Source organism: Pipistrellus kuhlii, unplaced genomic scaffold, assembly GCF_014108245.1.
Source record: "Pipistrellus kuhlii isolate mPipKuh1 unplaced genomic scaffold, mPipKuh1.p scaffold_m20_p_16, whole genome shotgun sequence".
Classification (NCBI taxonomy): domain Eukaryota; kingdom Metazoa; phylum Chordata; class Mammalia; order Chiroptera; family Vespertilionidae; genus Pipistrellus; species Pipistrellus kuhlii.
The window spans coordinates 7,440,805-7,464,112 of NW_023425471.1; the positions used below are offsets into that span (position 1 = coordinate 7,440,805).

The following is a 23,308-nucleotide window of genomic DNA, read 5'->3' on the forward strand; positions in this document are numbered from 1 at the left end:
CCACTCAATCGAGCTCACTAAGCCTGCCACTGGTAGCATTGCTGCGGAGGCAGGAGAGGCTAGCTCTGCTGCAGTTGCACTCACCAGCCCAGCAGTCTTGTGCTGGTCAGCTGAGCGCACTCCTGCTGTGGGAGCGTACTGACCACCAGGGGGCAGCTCCTGCATTGAGTGTCTGCCCCCTGGTGGTCCGTGAGCATCATAGCTTCTGCTCAGCAAGTCGCTGAGGCTTTTATACAGATATAGCCCAAGACAATTGAAGTACTATGGAATTAAATGGGACAGCAAAGAATATTTATTTACAGCCATGGATACATACAACAGTGGGATGACGTTCAGAGGGAGGGGGGTAAGAACTAGATGGAGGTGGGGAAAGGGGAAGGAAATGGGGACATCTATAATAGTGTAACAGTAAAAAATGTTTATTTTTTCAACATTTAATGTCAAACTTCCAGAATAACTTCATTTCCAAGCATAATTATGACAGAAAGTGGGTGTTTTCCTCATGTCTCTTCCAAACATCTGGATCTGATTGGCCAGTTTTAAGTTTACTTTTAAATAATTGGCCAACTCTTTGTTACCAAGAGTGCAAATTGAAATGGCAACTATGCATATCCCATGGACACAGTCAGTAGTATGATGAAGGCCTGGGAGTGTGATGGGTGCAAAATGGAGGGCGTCAATAAGGAAAAGAAAGGTACATCTGAAATAACTTTCAATAATATAGATAAATTTAAAAGATAAAGAAATAATAAATGGCAACGAAGATTATATTTCTCAAAAATCTTGAAGGAGAGCACTCAGGTGTATTCATTTCCATTTAATTCATACATAGCTAATGTTTTCCCATATTAAGAGAGCATAAACAAAATTATCTTGTGGAAAATTTACCTTTCTTTTAACTTTTATATATAGACTGAGGTCAGAAATGGAATTAACCAATGTCACTCCAAGTCAATAAAAAGTTTTTAAAAATAAGAAATGGAGGGGTTTTTTTTAATATTTAAGACTCACAGATTCCAGAACAGACCTTTGTCACTCTCACCTTCAGAAGTTACATTGAGATTAATAGCTGAAATGATTGTCAGTGAGTTAAGATTTCCTGTAGAGAAATGTGCATTGGTGGGAGTGCAATTTTGTCAGATATGACTAACCCACCCATTTCGGTATTTTAAAAACCTACCATAAAAGCAACAAGTGATTCAGTTTTTATTTGTCTCCAGAATGTATGAACATATATTGGCAACTACTTCATGGAAAACATATGCCATTCTGCTATTTCCACAGGGGTTTGTGAGTGCTTTCAACAGGACCTTTTAATTGCTGCACTATTTGGCTTAACCTTATCTTCAAAGCATAATGGGTTTAAATTTTGCTATTTACAGGACATGAAACATTGGATAAAATAGAAAGATGATTTTAGAGGTTGAACTTTTAAGTACATTCCTTCTTGACAAAACATTAAATTACTTCAATTAATTAAAATACACCAAATGTACTCAGGATGTAGAAGGACCTCTGTATCCTCCACCCACTATATACTCTGTTGTGAAGAGGATGCCTTGACATTCTTAGTTCATTTTGCTCTAACATTAGCTATTTCTGGTTTTTTAAAGTTTAGTAGCTCATAATATTTATCACAGTTCCTTCTATCTCATGCTCATTTTCCCATCACATGTCCTATTTCACGTGTCACCTTTAAGATGCTTCAAATAAAAACCTCTATACATGGATGTTCTTGGTTCTTGTCTCGCTCACTCCATCCCAACTTCTACCTGACTTGGTATGTTAATTCATCTACTTTAACTACATCTTTCTTGCTATACCTTAAACGGATATTAGATGAAGTTTCTCTTAGCAAAGTGTATCTTCATTATATCCTGATTTAACCTACTGTAGCATTGATCATTTTCAAGCTATTCAAAACCTAGCTCCAGTTTTATCACTTCCAGCAATTTTCCACTAATTTCCAATTTGATTACAAACTTCTCTCTTGGGCTCCAATTATGGTCCTAACATAATTTCAGTGTTATTTTTCAGTACTCCATGTATCTCAATTGTACACTAGCTCATGTCAATGACTTATTGTTCATAAAATAGATTTTGCATTTTCATCATTTTACGTTGTAGGACCTCCTCAGAACATGCCCAATGTGTTTTTGTTTTTTGTTTTTTATCTCTTCCTGTTAAAATTCTGTCCTATCTTTAAAGACTTCTGGGAAATGCACCTCATGCATGAAACTTTTACAGAACGGTTTGTACCTTTCCCCTACTTGGACCATTTGTATTTACTGTAATTATTGACATGATTAGGATTAAATTAAATACACCACCTTTTTCTTTGTCTTCTGTTTCCCCTCTGTTCTTGTTTTTTTCTTTTTTCTCTATACTTTTACATTATTTTTATGATTCTATTTTGTCCCTTTTGTTGACTTATTAGCTACAATTCTTTGGGCAGAAGCGGAAATCACTTAACTTTACATAGCATTTCACATCTTGTCTATAGCAGTTATATTCTGCTATGAATAATAATGATCTGACTTCCCTTAGATTATGAACTCCTTGAAAATAGCAACAGTGTCTTGCTCATTTTCATATATAGTAGGTTCTCAACACAAACTTGTTAATATAAATTGACCTGAGTCTCAATTATCCCCTGTGGTTAGCACATGTTGTTTGTACTCTCCCAAGAAATAGTTGGAATTAAATGCTTGAGTTGTTTATTCATTTTTATTTCATCTCCAGTGTAAAAGCTACAATTCTATCTCTGGTGTTCATGTAAGGAACCCCAGCGATATCTAGAGATACTACTTTACATCTCAGTTTGATCATTAGTTAAAATGAGAGTTTTGATCCTCATAAGCACTTTCCAATGCTAGAATGAAGTAAACAAAACATCTGAAACACTATGCAAATATGTAATGCCAACGAAGTATATCTTTTAGAGGAAACAAGTGTAGGCATGATATATTAATGTTTATAAATCATCTCTTAAGTAATCTGTTATTTTTCTACTGTTATATGGTATCCTATCTTTGGTACCAAGTTTTTCTGGGCTCTATGTTCTATTGCTTCCTATCAATAGGAAAGAGGATATGCATGTGTGAGGGACAAGGGGTATATGGGAAATCTCAGTACTTTATCAATTTTGATGTGAAACTAAAAGTTCTCTAAAAATGAAGTCTATTAAATTTTTGAAATGAAAAATTATATAAGAATGATGATGATTGATAAATAATGAAATATAGTAATTGTGTTTGTTTTTTGATAATGAAACTATGGATGATTTTCTTTTATTTAGACTCTATTTTGTATTTTCCAAATTTTCTAAAATGAATTTGAGTTATCAGAAAAAAATGAGTGCTATGTATATTGAAGAAATACTACTTTGATAAAACAGCACAGCACAGACAAATACTGTATTTTAAAATAAATTGTGTAGTTGACAGTCAATGCCCATCTGATTGTCTCATTCAGCCATTACACAAACACTAATCACTGCGTTATCTGAATTATATGCAGGATCTGAAGATGGGAATTAAACTTAAGGTGCCAGCAAAAGAGGCCAATTTGAATTAGCAAAGTGTAGATATCTAGGGCATGCATTTATTACCAGGCTTTCAAGAAATCTCATCTGAACAGTTATGATAGTTATGCTTTGAAATATGTTGTACTTCAAATTATTCTTCACTCAATTTTAATTATTTTATTCCCTTTGCAGCAAGATGAGATGATCAATATCTAAAAATAAACTGTCATAAATAGCCTTTTTTCAATCTTAACCCAGAAGGGGGTGGTACTATGAAATAAGTGGAAAGTGCTGCTTGATATTGGCTACTTAGATCTAAACTTTAGATTCTAAAGTAATGCTAGTGTTAAAGAGGAAAGATAATGTAAATTCCTTTTAACAAAGTCTCTTTGGGGGAATTTATTTAATCTCCTCTGTTTTACTTACTTCCAGTTGTGATGGGTTTAGTTATACTTGAAGTCTTTTAAAGTGATCTCCCCTAAGACTTTCCTCCCCATATAAGATTGTGTATAATAATGCATTTGAGAAAAAAAAATGGAAACTGGTTTTAAAATCTTTAAAGGAAAGAATTCCACCAAAGAACTTAAGCTTCATTTAGAGTACTGTCAGCAACTACATCAGAAAAATGAGACAGGTACCCACGCATTTCTTGTCATTATTGAAATAATTGTCAAGATGCCTACCCTAATGGGTATTAGCTTCATCTGAAAGTATTCCTTTTGTGCCATTTTTATATTTTGCACTTCAAACACAAAAGTGATCAATTATATTGTCACCAGTTAAGATACGGGCACAAAAGCATGGTTTGCAAGATGAAACTTTGGTAAAACTTAGAACATTTGGAGCAAGGCAAAGAGGGTATGGATAGAGTATTAAGAGACTTTAGGCTTAGCCCTCTTGCTTCATGATTATTTCACCTTGAACAAACCATGTAATTGCCTTTATCATCTACAAACATAATTCTATACATTATTGGAGAATAAAATCAGAATTATTTCAGAAGTTCAAAAATTTGAAGAGGAGCCCTAGCCAGTTTGACTCAGTAGACAGAGCATTGGCCTGTGGACTGAAGGGTCCCGGACTCAATTCTGGTCAAGGGTACATAACTCAGTTGCAGGCTTAATCCCCAGCTCTGGTTGGGGTGCATGTGGGAGGCAACAAATCGATGTGTCTCTCTCACATAGAGGTTTCTCTGTCTCTCACTCTCCCTTCCACTCTCTCTTAAAATAAATCAACGGGAAAATATCCTCTAGTGAGGATTTTTTTTAATCTGAATAGGAAAATTAAAAAAAGAAATATTCTTTATAAAATGAGTGAGAAATAGAGACTAGGCAAAATAAATTAGAATAGCAACTTTGTTCTAAACGATAGATGTACACATTATTTTTCCCTTTGTATTTGGTGTTAATTTTCTTCAGCTGCATATACAGTGAAATCTGGATTCATGCTGAGAGAAAAATGTCAACATGTGAAACATGTAAAATCAGACTCGAAATGTTAAATACAGAGTGAAAAAAAACTTCCTTTTAAAATTCAAGTTCTGACAATGTAATTTTACCTGAAAGAGTCTCCTCTAAATTGTATGAATGAAAATTTCTGTTTCCTTATGGGTTTGCTCATTTTTCAAACCTTTATATACATTTTTGCATGTTTTTGTATATCACTGGTTTTCTGAATAGTGTTCAAAACACTTTACTTTCCCTTACTATTTCCAGCTGAAAGTCAGCAGGAGGAGAGGGGGAAGATCAGTAGTGTCCTCAGATAAGATTTTGTAAAATAACTTTAGAGAAGACATGCAAAGAAAAAAGAAAGTCTAGAGACATTTCCAAGACATCAATCTATTTTAAGTGTAATTTTTGCCTACTGCATAGTCAACACTTTGCTTCCCCACAATCTAAAATTTGAAAAAATAAAATAAAATTTGAAGAAATAGCATTTACTGTTCAAAAAATCTTAACAGAGAATCATCACCAAGAAATTAAAGTTAATTTAGATATTGAAAGGTAGTTTATGGTCCTGGTTTACTGTATGCATTGGTATGAAGGTTTATATGCAGCCCATTCTAGACTCGCCTAATTATTTTCTACTGTTAAATTATAAAAGTAAGACGACCTGTTCTCTATGGGAAAATTTAGAGTATTAAAAAGAAAAAAAGAAACTTGCTTATAATTCTTCCACCCAAAGAAAAACCCTGATATCATTTGCCTATTTTATTTCAGCCTATTTTCATGTATATACACATATATATTTTGAATATGGTAATTTTCATTATTATCCCATAATATTTAAAAATGTTACTGCTGTGAATATTGTGATTGTTCTTGCTGTTAACCTGGCATTTTGTGGGTGTTTAGTAAATGGCAAGTTTAGTTATTTTATATAGCAAAAATGCCTTTGGAAACTAAAGTCAGTTTTTTACTCCACAAAAACATTGAAAGGAATGATACTCCGCTTACTTTTGGTAGTTAGTGGCAATGAAGATTAACCTATTTCTAGAATGACTTACTTTTTTAAAGGGATTTTGGTTGAATTTTGGGTGTTCTTTCTATTTTAATGCAAATGGATGATTGGGTTGCATGTTCTGGAAGATATTTTGAAACGTTCATGTTTAAATGTAATGCAGAGATTCATTTTGATTACCTATGAACTTGCTGTCCCTATTTACGTATTCAAATAACCTCGAGTTGAAAATGGAGAACTCAAAGTGTGTAAAAGCAAAAGGCCAGTACATAATAGATAGTCCTACAAAATGTGTGTTCTAAAAGGGATATTAAGATTCAAGTGGTAAATATATGTAAAGTTCTAAAATATACATATAAATATACTAGGGTAGGCAGAACACATATTTTATGGTTCTTGTAGTATTAAAACATAAAAGCCCAGCCAGGATAGTTTCTGATTCATCTGAAACACAATTTTAAATATTATTTTTTTCTATATTCTGAAAATTAGTGTTCAAACATTCCTGAACCAGACATTCTAGGTGACCTGAAAATTGGCCTGGACTCTTGAGATTGAAACTGGGGCATTTCAGACCAAAACCAGGACAAGCTTTATATGTAATTTTAAACAATATGAATGATATTACTTAGCATACCTGTTGAAGACAATATGAAAGGTGATACTGTTTTTTCACTTTGTATTTAAACACACACACACACACACACACACACACACACACACACACACGGCTCAGATTCTTAATCCTTTGTTTTCTTCAGCTCTTTTAGTTGATCATGCAGAAGCAAAACCAATATATTTTAAAACTTTTCTATATAATCCTAATATGGGGAATCAGGAATTAGATATCAACTATTAGGCATAGTACCTAGAAAACATGAACACTTTTTTCTGAAGACAAATATAAAACAAAAATATGTAGAATTTGCAAAGCTGACATTATGTTATATGTGTATGCCTGTGTTCCTCCAAAGGCCTAGCATATAGCATTATAATTAGATACACACACGCACAGAGAAATTCTCATTCTTGATATAAAAGATACTAAAATGATTATTGGTAGCTTCCAATTTTATGAAGGCTCAAAATGAAAAGTAAAATAAGAATGATGAAATTATTGCATGCTAATTAAAATTTTTAGAAAAGCACTGTTTGAATGTTGAGATATAATAATTTATTATTTTTTCAGTTTTCTGTCATTGGACTGACGAACAAAAACTAAAAATTTTATTGTATATTATATGAAAATGCTGAAATATATAATTTTCATAGGTTTATTCTTTTACAAACCTAGACTATATTGTATGTTATCTGATCATCCTGCCAAAACACTTTAAAAGATATAGATAGCATTATCATTAGTAGTAACAGAAGAACTAGATGTGTCACATACTATACAGTACTAACCAAAATGTTTATTTAGCCCTGCCAGTGTTGCTCAGTGGTTGAGCATTGACTCATGAAGCAAGAGGTTATGGGTTTGATTCCTGGTTAATAATCAAATGGCAGGATTTGGATTCATGTTTTGTACAATTCACCTTTCAAGAGACTTTTAAAATTTTCTCACATAGACCCTAAAAAGATGGAATAACTTATACATTATCTCTGTATTACCTATATGGAAACAGATGTAGAAAGCTGGATTAGGTGATTGGTAACTCTTAGGATGATAAAATAAATTTCAAAAGAGCCCTGATATGCTACCATTTCCAATATACTGTACTTTTTCTTTCATAAAGAATTGAACCAGAAGTAAGACCAATCCATTTAAGAGACCATAAGCTGTTGGAAACTTGGTGAAGGCAGTGAAGGCAGTGCAAGGTCTGCTCCATGCACTGCTATGTTTCCAGTGTCTGGAAAATATGAGTTAGTTGAAAGAATGAAATTATTCCTTTTCCCCTTAAAAGTTCACTTCAAAAAAAGGTTTTTTAGACCAATGGATTTTAATGTAGCATGTTATGAAAAGGTTATTATTTGGCATCAGATTCCACACTGTAACTCACATTAAGTAGACGTCCACTTCACAAGTTTTAGCATAGTATTATAAAGAAGAATAGGCATAATTACCTGAAAAGGCTCTTAGAATACTTTTTTCCAATAACATATCAGTGGGAGGCCATGTTTCCTTCGTATATTTGAACCTAACAACATAATGCAGCAGTTTGAATGCAGGAGCAGTTATAAAAATCACCAGATTTTAAATTTAGCTGCTGTAACTCATTTTGATGCTGATGAATACCTAAAAAACAAGTAAACAGGAAATTCTCATTTTTCAAGGTTGATAAAATCCAGGTATATTATGATTGTTACTTATACAAAATTAGTCATTTAAACTTTAAGGCTGATCTGATTCTTCTTATTCCTTCTCTTAATTCTTTTTTTTTTCTTCCAGCCCATGGCTTATTTTTCATTTATTAATGATAATTTTCAAAGAGCAGAAGTTTTTAATTTTGATGAAGACTATTATGGACTAAACTATGTACCTGCTAAAATTCTTTTTTTATTTTTTATTAAATTATTATCTGTGTACATATACCATTGCCTCCCTCCTCCCGTACATGCCCTCCCTCCCCAGAGTTTTGTGTCCATTGGTTGTACTTATATGCATGTATACAAGTCTTTCTTAAAATTATAGGGACTTGAGTTGGGGAAAATCGGTGGTGACAGTACCAGTCTCTGCTGTGAAACAAGTGAATTGGGGAGGGGAGGAGAAAGAAATCACAGGAGAACGAGAAAACCAGAGGCTCGGTGGAGGGGGGGGGGTGGTTCTGGAGCTTGAAAAGGTTCCCATTATGATGGCTAGTGGACCATCACCCCGTACACCAAAAAGTTCAAGGCTTTGATGGAACGCATTTGTTTCTCACATCAGTGTTTCTTTCTCTCTTTATTTCTCTTTCCCTTTCCCTTTTCTCTAAAATCAGTAAAAACATATCCTTGGATAAGGATTTTAAAAAAGAGGTTCTCATTACTGTCCAATCTACTTCCCACACTTCCCAAATAAATCCATGTATTCATTTCTGAGAATCATTTAGAATGCTTTTGTTGCAGATTAAAATTTTTCAATTTGATCTGCTACCAAATTGGAATCCTGAGCTATAAAGTAATTTAGAATATGGTACTATAGAACTTCACAGTACCAGAGTGGGAATTATCAAAGAACATAAGGAAATCAAAAGGCTTGATTAGGGTATCTATTTTAGTTCTTGTTTTGTAAATATATTATTGTGTATCTTGCTCCCATTTAAGTGCTATCCCCAAAGTATTTAATGCCTTTTGAAATGCCAAGCCTAGTGTTTTTCAGCAGTTATTAATACCATAACTATTGATTTCCTATTTAATATATCACTGTTTTCCACAGCCCTCCTCACCCCACTCAATATCACACTAGACTTCCAGTTTCTTCTCCTTTAAACTATCTACATTGTCTCCCCAAAAGGATTGCAAACTGCCTTGTAGAATGGAAATATATTCTGCTCTGGGCTATTCTGTTTACCTTTGTAACCTCTCTCTCAAACCATATCATCTGGATTAACTTTATTACTTATGACATTTAAAATTATTAGCAAAAAAAATGGCTGTATAAAGATTAATAAGCAGGAATAATATCATTATTTTGAGTTTGGCAAAGTGCTTTTAAAATATATTATCAGATTTATTCCTTACAACAATCACGTGAATTAGGTAGACTCTATGTCATTACTCTCAATTTTGTGAGTAAATAGAATTTTAGAGAGGGAAAATGACATAATAAGGTGCATGGCCAGGACTTAAATGCAGGTACTTTGATGTGGTTTGTCATATTTTTATGCTCATTGCTCTTCAAGTTTGGCTTCACCTTAGAATCAAGTAAAGAGATTTTTAAAAACACTCATATCTGGGCCCCATCCAAGACCTATTAAATTAGATTCTCTGCATTAGGGCTTGGAAACAGTGTTTCTTAAATGATGCCTCAATTGATTCTATTATGGAGTCAAAGTTGATGACCACTGTGCTGTACTCATATTTTAAAGATTTAAAATGTGACATGAGTCTGAGGTAGGAAAAAGATGTATGTGATCAAGGACAGTGTTTCCCAAGCTATAATTCATCTGCTGAAGCTTGTTAAAAATACATATTCCCGCCCTAGCCTGTTTTCTCAGTGGTTAGAGCATCGACCCTCGGACTGAAAGGTCATTGCAGATTCAGCTTTGGTCAAGGGAGCATACCTAGGTTATAGGATCAATCCCCAGCTCAGTCGATGTGTCTCTCTCACATTGATATTTCTCTTTCTCTGTCTCTCCCCTTCCCATCCACTTTCTCTAAAAAAAAAATCAATGGAAAAAATATCCTTGAGTGAGGATTAATAAGACAAACAAACAAAAAATACATATTCCTCATATTCAACATAGGCTGAATGATTAAGAAATGTGGATCAGGAGACTCAGCTACTTACAAGTCATAGCAGTCCAGAGCCCTTATGTTTATAAAGAAGACTAAACTTGAAAATGTACAACTGTAGTTATCAGTTGTTTATAGTCCATCTGTGCTATAAATGCATATCCAAGAGTATTAGACTTTTTCTTTGAAACATCAAATATATTACAGTATTAATAAAAATGGTCATTATGCATTTGTAATAAGGGAAAAAAAACAGCGCTAGAAACTAATGTGGTATCAACAGACAGGGGCAGGAACTAGAGTTAGTAAAACAAGAAGGAATAATGATAATTTATAGTTTAACATTTATTATGAGTCATATTATGCTTTATGTATATTAGATCATTAAATCAAAATATAGATTTTTATTCCTACACTAGAGGCCCAGTGCACAAATTCGTGCAGTGGTGGGGTCTGGCAGTCAGGGGTAGGGGAGGACCAGGGGAAGGGGCCGCAGGTGGTTAGCCTGCTGGCCCCACCCCCTGGTCAAACTCCTGGTTGAGGGGACAATTTGCATATTAGCCTTTTATTATCAAGGACAAGATGACAAACCAAAGAAAACATAGTAACTAATTATAGGCACTAATTCTCTAAGGCACTTTGCCTCTGCTGACAAAGTAAGTTTTTAATAACACACGCCCCTTGAGTTGGGTTAGGATGACCACAAGTATCAGTTAGGTAATTCATATGCACCCTAATACAAGTGAAATAATTATTTGAAATTTTAATTAACAGAGGCATGTTGAAGAACCAGGCAGATTTAAGTAATTAGGACAAATAAGCATAAATTATTCTTATAAAATGAAGCAAAATCATCTGCAAATACAAGATGGGAAAAGACTAGATTTGCATCAAGGTAGCAGAATGCAATCTGAGGTTGATTATAAATTATAATGTGTGAGGAGTGATACAGCACCTTTAAAAGGTAGAACTCATAATTCCTAGAATGAAGAGATACAGCATGTAAAATTCCTGGAATAGTTATTGCATTAACTCAGGGCTTCATTTGCATATGTGTTTTATTTTTTTCTGCTTTTATTTGGTTTAGGATTGTATCAGTTAAGGTGAGTTATATTATGCTACAGTAATAAAACAACCTGAAAATATTACGGGCTTATAATAACACTCGTGTTCAGTGCCCATGCTTCATGTCCATCCTGGGTTACTATAGCTCTACTCTACATACTCTTCACTTCAGAGCCCAGAGCATCCTCTTTTTTATGTAGACTTCTGATATGGCTATTATAGTATTTTATTAAATACATTTATTTTTATGCTTCTGGCTTTCAGCATTTCCGAGTCTAAAGTTAACTACTTACTTTAAATGAATGTGCTCCTTTCTGAATGAAAATAGAATCAAAGGTGACCTCCCTTGCCATTCCCTAAGTGACACATCCTGAAATCACTCCCATTGAAACTTAATAGAGAACTCGTTGCTTCAGAAGACCCCATCCTGTCTAGAAAGGTGGTCATATTCCAACCAAGCAAGCATGTCTATCATATACTTAGTTCTCTTTTGTATGCTGTCAGATACTAGGATTACACTGGGAGGAAAGGGGGTGAATATTCCAGAAAAGTCTTTTATTGAACACTGCTGGTCATCATGGCAGAGGGGAAAAAAAGCATGGTGAATTATGCACTGCTTCTTAAAGTTTCTGCATAGAAATGAGACAGCATTTCTGCTCGCATTTCATTTGACAACGTAAATCACATATCCATGGTAGATTTTAGTGGCTCAAGGAAGTTTACTTTTACCTTTAAAAAAGGAAGTATATATTTAGAAATCATAATAAAAGTTTGCCACAACCATGAATCTATTAAGAATTCTAGTATGGCATTATATTAGGATGTTAAGGACAGCAATATTTATTTGAATATAAGGAAAGAGGCAATAAAATTATGTGGAAAATTTTAAATGAAAAAAAAAGCTTGGTAAAGATTAAGTTTGAAGAATCTCAATAGCATTTTTATATGCATGTGTATGTGTCCCTTGGTATTTTAAGTATAACTTACTGGAATATGGATGGTAGGTTTGGTGGCAGTGGGGAAAACCTCTAGAATTTTTTCAGAGCCTAAAATTCTGTCTCATAATCACTCAGTATTACTACTAAGAACCCCTAAATGATACTGATTCTGTGTAGTATTTCTTTTGAAGGTAGACCAAATTAAGCCTAGATTTAAGCTAGTACTTTTATTTGGACAATTAACTGTTATCATTTAAGGATCTTTTCATATAAATGGCACTTTTTAAATGTTGCAGTTACTGAGAAAAATTGTTCCATTTTTTGTCCAAGAAACTGCAATCTAAATCGATAAAAGGGACTAAGATAATATAGGGTGAGGAATTTTTAACTACTACTTGAAATTTGCTTCAAATATACCATAACTTCTATTTATTGTGTGGCAGCCAAGTAGATGATTTTGAATTGAAGAATTAATGTTCAGTTTACATTTTTATTTATAACAGGGCATGGTATTTATCTTTACTTGAACTCTTTATTTGAATTTATCACAAGGGAAAAATTGTCGCTCATCATTTACACCCTATATGTTTTCTTTAAAATTTTGTTTTAAATGTGTTTTTATTTATTTTAGAGAGAGAGGAAGCAAGAAGAATAGAGAGATAGAAACATTGATGAGAGAGAGAGAAACATCAACATCGATTGGCTGCCTCTAGCATACCCCTTACTGGGGATGGAGCCTGCAACCCTAACATGTGCACTGACCAGGAATTGAACTGGTGACCTCTTGGTTCTTAGGTTTCAGCTCAACCTTGAACCACACCGGCTACGCATAGGTTTTCTTTTTTAAATTTTATTTTTCAACACAGTTGACATTTCAATATTATTTTGTATTCGTTTCAGGTGTACAGCATAGTGGGTAGACAATCATATGCTATACAGATTTTCTTTCACTGATAATATATTAGATGGCCATTATAATAAATACCTTGAATATCTGAAGAGAAGCTAGAGAGGGGTTTTTTTATTACAAAGAACTGTTAGTTTCATTGTATGCATATAAAATTTTTGATATCTTTTACATAGTATGAATCTTCACGCAGAGAAAGTTTCAGTTGTTTTGTTGAAAATATCTGCTGAGATCATACAATTTACGTTTAAAAGAAAACACATTTAAAATTATTTTAAAACTGTGAAACTCAGTTTATATTTGTACAAAATAAAAGTGCGAAGAAACTAAATGTACTATACTAATTTATTCAGAAATTAAAAGTTTTATTTTTAAAAAATATGGCTTTACCTAACCAATGGGCACAGACAACAGGGGGGTGAGGGCATTAGTGGGGGGATGGGGAGGAAATGGGGGAATAAGGACACATATATAACACCTTAATCAATAAAGACATTTAAAAAAATAAAAAATATGGCTTTACAGGTTTCATTTTTATACCTCATCTGTAAAACCAGTATAAAATGTTTATGATGGAATGTGAAAGTAGAGAATTGAATAAAAATCATAACTGAGAAATTCATATTATGTTTATAGAGTGTATAGGGCACCTTGAGAAATTAAAGAGACAGTGCTGCTGAATATAGAGTTTCTTCTTTCCCAAAATATTGGCAGTCTAATGGGAGAGACTATGACTAACAAATAGATAACGGATGGAAACATAAAATATGTACAGTTAGTTATCAGATGGGCCATTCAAAACCATTTAAGTCTTAACTCATGACAGGCAGAATAAACAAATTTAGTTCATAATGGGGATTAGCTCACTGCCTCTTTAGGCCGTTAAAACAAAGCTATTAAAGTTACAGGGATCACAGACTCACTCTAATGAGTTTTCTTGCCATTTGTACCTTGAATTGACATTTTTACTTTTTATCCCTTTTCACAGTTCAATTTTGAAAAGCCTCAGTGGTTTGGGATATGTTAGAGAGCCATTTGGATGTTGAAAAATCAATCAGCCTCACTTCTGCCTGCACCCCACACGTCTCTATGTGCTAAAAGATTAGTTTCCACACCCATCCCACACCCATCTGACTATCGGGATATAAATCTTTTATTTTCAACCGAAAGACGAGTGATTAGAGCTAAATGGATGCTTCAGTTTAGATGACTTTCTGGGGGAGAGCTGAAGTAGAATTCTGAACAGAGATGTGATGCAAGGTACAGAACAATGTGAATATGTTCACAGACACAAAGACTACAGGCCTTTAAGGTCATGCCCACCCACATTCTCATCCAATTCTTTATTTATTGCTCATTTTGTTACAATTCATAACCTTATTTAACTTAATTAAAATCTTAAGCTTATTCTTTTTATTTTTTTAAAAAAAGGTTTCTTTTTATTATTATTTCAATAGATACCATGAGCTTTGCTCCTCTCATTTCCAAAACAACAGCATGACCACTAACAAGTTTATGTTTATTGAGGCTGTCGAAATGGTGAAGGGATTGCCAAGGAAGTCTTTGTGGGGTGATTCTACTTCTAGCTTGTTAAACAATTGCATTTTGGTTTCAAATTCAAGAAGACTGCTGACGCCTGTCTATTCACCATGGATGTTCTTCTTTGCACTCAAGATATGCAGACAGCTTTCAGTCTTTAATGAATATAATATTAGTTTGGACTGATACCTTTTATCCATTGCAAATGTTTTCTCCCTGGCACTGTTTTCTGTATGCCCACCAAGCTATATAGTAGATGCTTTGAGTATCTTTTCGTGACTCTTTCCTATCATCCTTCCAGAGAGAACTGATTTCATGGTACTGTGCTGCTACTATAGATGTCATTATATACTGGAATTTGCTCTTTGCTGAAAGGGGGAAAAAAGCATCTGGTTAATACCTGAGAACTAAATCCCTTCATTTTCTTCCCAGATATTGCTTTTAATGTTAATTGTTTGAAATGATTGCTAAATGTCTTCCCATTTTGAATAGACTTTAGTATAATTCTCTAGGCCTGTACTACTGTCTAAAGTGGTAAATACTAGCTGCATGTGGCAATTGAAATGTAAATTGAAGTTAATTAAAATTAAATAAAATTACAAATTCTGTCTCTTTTGCACTAGCCACATTTTAAATACTCAATAGCCATATGTGTCTAATGGCTCCCCAATTAGGTAGCACAGAAATAGAGCATATTATTGTAACTCTGTTATTGCTAAAAGTCTTATTAGATATGTGTCTGGAACATTACTTTCTCCATTTATGCCTGGCCACGCAACTACTCTTCTTCCATTTGGCTCCTAAACATAAGCATTGTCGGAGCTTTGTTCTCAGCTATCTTCTCACTAAATTTACTTTTTTCTTAGGAATGTGTTGTTTTTCTTGTACCTTTAACTGTCAATATCTCCCACATTTGGCTCTATTTTAGATCTAGTTCAGTATTTTCAGCTGCTTGCTCGACAACTTTGTGTAATATGTCCTCTCAGCCACTTCTAATTTCATATTCCCAAAATTATTTTATTCTTTCCAAATTCTCTCCTCCTACTGTATCTATTACATCATTCGTCCATTTGCTGACCCTTGAATCCCTGGAGTAATGTTTAATTTCTGCCTCTCTATGATTCTCTGTACTAATGAATCAGTTGCCCAGTTCTCTCATTCCTGGCTATGTGTATGTCATCCAACTCTTCTCATCTCCTCTTCCACCTTCATAACCTTAGTTCAAGCCCTGATTACATATATATTTTCTAATGAAAGAGTATTCTGACTGATCTTACCTCCAATTTTTCTCCATTCTAAATCCTCAATTTCTTCCCCATCATTTTCATAAAACATCCCTTTGATCACATACTTCCCACATTGAAATACCTGTGAGCAAAATGTATCAGATTAAAATGCACACTTTTCCATCTTCCTTTGGGATGAAATGTTTACACGGCATGTTTCAGAAGACAACGCACCTTTACTTAGATTCCCTGTCTGAGACATGGCATCAAAGTTACTCTTGTAACTAAAGGAGAGGAAAAGAGGAAAGGAACATGAGATAAGTTAACAAGAAATAGCAGTGGGAGTTGTTAGTTACACCAGAGAGTTTGAACTCCACTCCCACCCCACCCCAGCACAGTCACCTTTCACATTGCTATTAAGCACCAACCATGGCGCTAGGTTAGCTACACTGACTAACCCCTCATGAAGGAAAGTCACAAGAAATCATTAATTGGCTGAGATAAGTTTTTGTTATCCTAGTGGAAAGGAGCTCCAAAATAGAATGTTACAGAATAATTAAAATCCTATTTACTTTAAAACTAACAAACATTTCTCCCGTCTAGCATTGGCAGTTCTCCACTAAATGACTGCACATTACTTTATAGGCTTTCCTTCCCACTATATCTATCCCACTTAACCTATGCTCTGGCCAAATAGTCTCCTTACTTTTTTTATTGTTTAAAGTAGGGGTGTCGAACTCAATCAGAGAAGGGGCCAAAATCTAAAATCCAGCCTAAATCGCGGGCCGAATGGTTTACTGAACAGTCATAAACTGTCATTGTGATGGAAACGCAGCGGAGTGCAGTGATGACAGCGCGGTGCGGGCCACATTGCAAGGCCTGGTGGGACGGATTTGGCCCGCGGGCCTTGTGTTTGACACATGTGGTTTAAAGTATTAGATATATCTCCTTTTTCTCCGATTGACTCCCTCAGCCACCCCCCGCCCCCCAGGACAAGCCCCTACCGCCCCAGGGTCTGTGTCCATTGGCTATGGTAATATGCATGCATACAAGTCCTTTGGTTGTGCCTTTGTCCATGTGTTTGCACAATCTAAAATGGTCTGGACTGTGGACCACCAATCTCCAGACTTCAAAACTATTTAATGCCAGCTAAAATATCTCTTCCATAAGGTTATTCCAGAGTTAACAAGTCAGAATTTATCTCCTTTTTATGGAATATTCTGTTAGCATTTATATTAACTATTTTGTATTAGCAGTTGAATGTTTTTTTCTCCACTAAATAATGAAATTATGATCTCCAGACTTCAAGCTTAATTTATATTTTATCACCCAGTAGTGCCTAATAGTAAATTGCATTTAAAAGATACCCAAAAAACCTTTTTGGTGAATGGAATTGTGATTTGAGTGAATGGATGAATGAATGAGAATATAATAGTAACTCATTACAGGAATTAACCACATAACCATATGAAGATATTTTGAAAGCTTACTAATTGAACATGTGAAGTATTCTATATGCAGATACCATTATCAAAGGTTTGCATAGGTGAATCATTTAAATATTACTTATAAGCAAAACAGTATTTTATATTAATTGTACAACTATACTATAATATATACTAAAAAGAGACAGATGAAAATTATATAGCATTTCTAATTATAAAGTTTCATGAAATATAATTGTATATTGCATTAGACATACACTGGTTTACTTCACTCTATGCATTCAATGTTAATAACTTATGTATTGTTTTATGAATATATATATCTAGATAGATAGATACAGTTGATAAGTAATATTACTTGAATTGAGCATTATGACCCCCAGGTGCTTAAAACTTGTTGCCAAAGCAATTTTCTATGTATTCTCTTCAGAGTAACGATTATATAATAGTTTTCACAGAAAAGATAACTGATCATGATCCTGTGTGGGCATATAGCTCATCTGTGGGCGAGTGTAGGTGCATGCTTATTTTCTAAGAAAGTAATAAAAATTGAAGACACATTCCTGATTTTTATGGATATTGTTTTGTTAGGAATTTGGTGCATTTAAATGTGCATCACATGATTTGTAGAAGCATTATATGGAAGGGTAAAGAAAAAATGCAAGTGTTATTCTGCATGTATTGTAAAGGACAGCATGAGCTACTGAAGAGAACTCTAGGGAGTATATAGTGGCTTAGCTCTAAATCCAATTTTAAAATCTAAATTTAATCCTAACCTAAAAATAACTAGAACATCAGAGGTGTACCTTTCCATAGCATGAATAGGTTCATAAAATGTAGATTTCTTCATATTCGGTGCCCTTTTCTTTTTAAGACTTGGGGTATGATCTTTTGGGGGAGGATTTGACCGTAAATATTAATAAAACCCACATTTGAAAAGCAAATATTTTAAAATTGCATTTTGATGGAAATAAAATAACTTCATAATAAGATGAATCCCCAAAGTACCTAGGGCTATTTAAATATTTAGCATTATAAAATGAACTCCATAAAAGTATACCTTCCCTAAATAGAACATAGTCATTTCCTATTCTTCTTCATAATACATAGCAGCAGGTTAATATGCACTTTTTATTGTTCCACTTTGTTGTTTTGTTCTTATTATGCTATTCCCTGCCCTTTGTGAAAGCCTGTGGCTTTCATAAACGAAGAGGGCAATGCTGCTGAATAAAAGTAGAGATGCAGTCAAGTAGAAGCACTTAATTTAAAGTAGTAAGCTACTAAAGGAAGAAAGTTTACTACCGTGTTTCCCTGAAAATAAAACATCCTCCGAAAATAAGAACTACTCACAGGTTTCCTTTTGAGTGAAATATAAGGCATCCCCCTGAAAATAAGGCCCCCCTAGGCTAAACATGAGAGATTTGGTCCACTGATTCTGAAAGAAATGGAGTCACAAGAAATTCACCAGGAAATTCAGGAATTGGATTGTTATGATGATATTCCAGAAGATGATGACATGATTGTCATTGAATAAATGAGTAAATTCTTGATACTGTAGGATTCACAGTTTGTCTGGTTTGTGTTGACAACTACCATACTACCCTACCGTATACAGGTAATAAATTTCCTTTATTTTCATTTAACAATAAATGTGTACCGTATTCTTCTTCATGGAAAAATAAGACATCCCCTGAAAATAAGACCTAGCGCATCTTTGGGAGCAAAAATTAATATAAGACACTGTCTTATTTTCGGGAAACAGGGTAGAAGTAAAATCACCAATCAACAAATTTGGGGACTGTGTAATTAAAACACATAACTCTGAATAAGGAGCTAAGAACTGTTTAGGGTGAACCCTCAGATACATACTATTGTTAAATCCATTTACAGTTTTATTTATTCTATATGTTCGATCATGTTTGATTTGATTTGGCATTCTTCTATAACATGTCCTATAAAATATTATTTTTCAAATTATCTTTATCAAAATTATCTTGGGGGCCTTCACTGTGAATCTACTAAATCTGTATTTCTGGGGATAAACCTGAGATTTGCATTTTCACCCACTCCCCAAGTGATTCTTACATATATACAGAACTAAAATCTGAAAATTACTGCAATAGCTGTGTTTGAGTGCAATTCCATTGCTTTTGTAATAATGCCTCTTTTTTTCCCCTCAAGACCTATTTTTTTCAAGACCAAATTAAAAACCAACTATCTAGATTTTTTTTAAAGACAGTAAGTTGTATCTTCATCTGTAACCCTAGCCCTATGAACCTGCCTTTATTATAGTAATTGTGGGTTTCCCAAAAGTCTTATGCAGATTTGTTTTAATAACTTCCCACATATAAATATACTACAAACAGGATTTGAAAATCAAATTATTTCAATTTTTTATTATTTAGTTTTGTTTATCTCAAATAAGTTTTTAATTTTAACATCAGTATATGAGTTTTTGTTTCTGTTTTTTTTCTTTTTATTTAATTTATTGCCACTGGGTATGTGACAGTGTTTTAGACCTATGGAAAAACTCAGCTATCTCAGTCACCTGATAGGTCTCCCTTAGACTTTGCCAAGCATGCATCAGTGCTTCATTCTTTGAATAATTATATGGTTAGGATTATAAATGTAGTCCTTTTAGTCACTGAGGACCAAGATCTGATTCAAGTTTTTGTAAAGTTTGGCATTTAACTTGAGCAACTTACAGCACAACACAGTGGTCATGTTGTTTTAATAAGAAATATATTAATCTTTTTAAAATTTAGATTTACTTTTCACACATTGATTTGTAAACTTGTGTGACATTTATACTTATAAAGGTATTAAAACATAAAACTGCATGAAGACTTTGGAATTCTACATATTTAAACTTATTTTGTGAATGCCTATCTCCTTAAACTTCAATTCCCTAAGTCAGGAGTCACATTTCATTTATTTTTATATCCTTAGCCCAATTGATTAATATTTGTTGAACTAAGAAGAAAAGTACATCTATTGCCCAGTGGTTGAACATTGATCCATGAACCAGGAGGTCACAGTTCATTTCCCAGTCAGGGCACATGCCTGGGTTGTGGGCTTGATCCCCAGTAGGGGGTGTGCAAGGGGCAACTACACGTACAGTCATGTAAATGAATTATTCCCTCCTGTCATTGATGTTTCTATCTCTCTCACTTTCCCTTCCGCTCTAAAATCAATAAAAACATATTTAAAAAAAGAAAAGTACATCTATTATACATCATCCAACTCATTCAATTATTCAATGTCATTAAATTATAAAAGATACTTGTATATATTTAATATATCTAAAATTTAGCATCAGACATATTAGTATATTTAATATTTAATCATATTTACTGTTTCATCCATTGCAGCTTTATCCTTTTAGATGCTCAAATTGCTCCATCTTTGGCCAGTGAGAACTATGGGAATCCCTTTCATGAACCACGTAGTTCAGGGTTGCAGTTCAGGGTTTGGGTTCTGGAGAAGGCCGCACACAAATGAAAAGAGACTAGAAAATGTATTAATTTGGCGATATTGGGGGCCAAGTGGGAGCCCAGCTCTAGTGGGAGGACTACGCTGGGCTCTGGCCTAGTATCCCTTTTATTGAGACTATGGGATACACCCATAGCCCTTGGGCAGGAAACTCCAATAACAAAAATTTACATAAGGCAACAGGTGGACACTGCTTCAGCTAACAGTGTTTCAACTAAACAGTGAGCGAACTAGCTCTGACCTTTTAGAGCAGTCAACTAATAATGCTTCAACTAAACAGTGAGTGCACTGGCTCTGACCTTTCAGAGCAATGAACTAATACAGTGAGCAAACTAGCTCTGACCTTCTAGAGCACATGTGTCAAACACAAGGCCCGCGGGCCAAATCCGTCCCACCAGGCCTTGCAATGTGGCCCGCACCGCGCTGTCATCACTGCACTCCGCTGCGTTTCCATCACAATGACAGTTTATGACTGTTCAGTAAACCATTCGGCCCGCGATTTAGGCTGGATTTTAGATTTTGGCCCCTTCTCTGATTGAGTTCGACACCCCTATTCTAGAGCAATGGAGGTTGTTGACAATAATCAGTTTCCAGCAGAGAACCTCTTCATAGTGACTTCTCAGTCCTACTGACACAATCCACATATAGTCTTTAATGACTGTCTATCTTGTGTCACAATATAATCCAAACTCATCTTGTACATTTCCTATCCCAGAGAAGAATCAACCATTTTCCAAGAAGGCCTTGGAAGTGGCATTGAAGATCACTAGCTGTGGAGAGTTTATTTATTACTATGTTAGCCATCATTTCTATGCTTTTTCAGTGGGCAAAACTAAGAAAAACTTATACATATATGCATACATAACACATCAAGAGACTCTAGGGGTTTTACTTTTTATATATGTACCTGTTTTCTCCCTGCTAAAACTACTTATCAATGACACCAAGAATGATAGTATCACATTGTTCAATTGCTTCATCCTGTAAAACACAGCAGTTTTAACAAAATAATAGAATAACAACAGTACTACCAACAAATAATATGATTGCTAAAAATAGTGTAAGATTTTGTTACACAGTTCCTTTTGTTGTATTACATTAGGGATGTGCAAGTAAAATATTATATTTTGAAGAGACTTGAAATATTCTATGTGATTATTATGTCATTAGCAGGATATACATTTAGATAATATTTACTTTTCTCCTTGAGAATCACTATGAGGTTTGAATATTTAATCATATTGTCTGATTCTAGGAAGGCAGGTAAAGAATGAAACTTGCATCCATTTCAGCTGAAGCTAGCTATAGAGACAGTATAGGGAAACTGGATGACTGCCCAGCTTTTTTCAAATCATCTCTTCCCAGTGTAATTGTGTTTGAAGTCAATTTTGTAAAATTGGCCCCTTCAAATGCAGATGAGAGAACAAATGTACTTTGAAAATATAAATGTTTTATCTACAACTTGGCTCCTCTGTACATAATTCATAATTATTAAGAGTTGACATTATGTCAGTATATAGACAGGTACTGGTACCTATCTATATACTGGTAGCTTCCTCTGGCAAGCTTTACTTTTGTAACAAACTTCTTTTTTGCCACAAGAACTCTTCAGAATGGCAAGGCCCAGTCCGTAAACATTTCTATTAGTTTGGGGAATGAATCAGATCTAAATGTAACTTTAAAAGTTCTGCCCCTGATAAGAATATGTACTTGTTCTGACAAGGTATTATGGTGAAATGGCATCATGAAAAACTATGCTGAACCAGATTCCTTTTTGTTAAAATTAAGTTCAGGAGGGAAAATAAAAAGGACAATTATTTCTTGAAATATGCAGTACTATAGAAGATGGATATTTTTTCAAAATTAGTTAAATAATTGACTTTATATTTTGAAATAAAGATGTAATTAATAGTTAAAATATATTTATCATTTATTGTATGTCAAATACCGTGCTAAGTCATTTATCTCATTTTTTCATTTAATTCTCATAACACCCTAACTTTCTACTAATATGGTGCCTATTTCATGAATTCCTTGGAAAAAACAGAGCCATAGATATGAGAAGTTTCTAAGCAGAGATCACTTTGCTATGTTACCACTTTATTGTAAGTGTATCAATTGCAGATAAAAAGACAATGGTGATTTTTTAAAAATAATTTTTAAAATAATTTCAGGGAATCAAATTTAGGCAAGAACTATAAACTTGGCATTTATTAGTAGCATGTATCAATTCTAATACATAATGTAAAGTATACCAAATACCTTACAATAGTTGCAAATATAAATGTATTTTTGAGATTTTGATATTGAAATAAATGACAGTGTTTTTCTTA

The 23,308-nt window shown here is 34.0% G+C and overlaps 1 protein-coding gene across 6 annotated transcripts in view; it reads left to right on the forward strand.

The window, feature by feature from the left end:
* Positions 1–23,308, forward strand: part of CNKSR2 (connector enhancer of kinase suppressor of Ras 2) — a 236,281-nt gene that overhangs the window by 64,968 nt on the left and 148,005 nt on the right. The gene's annotated exons all lie outside the window — the stretch shown is intronic.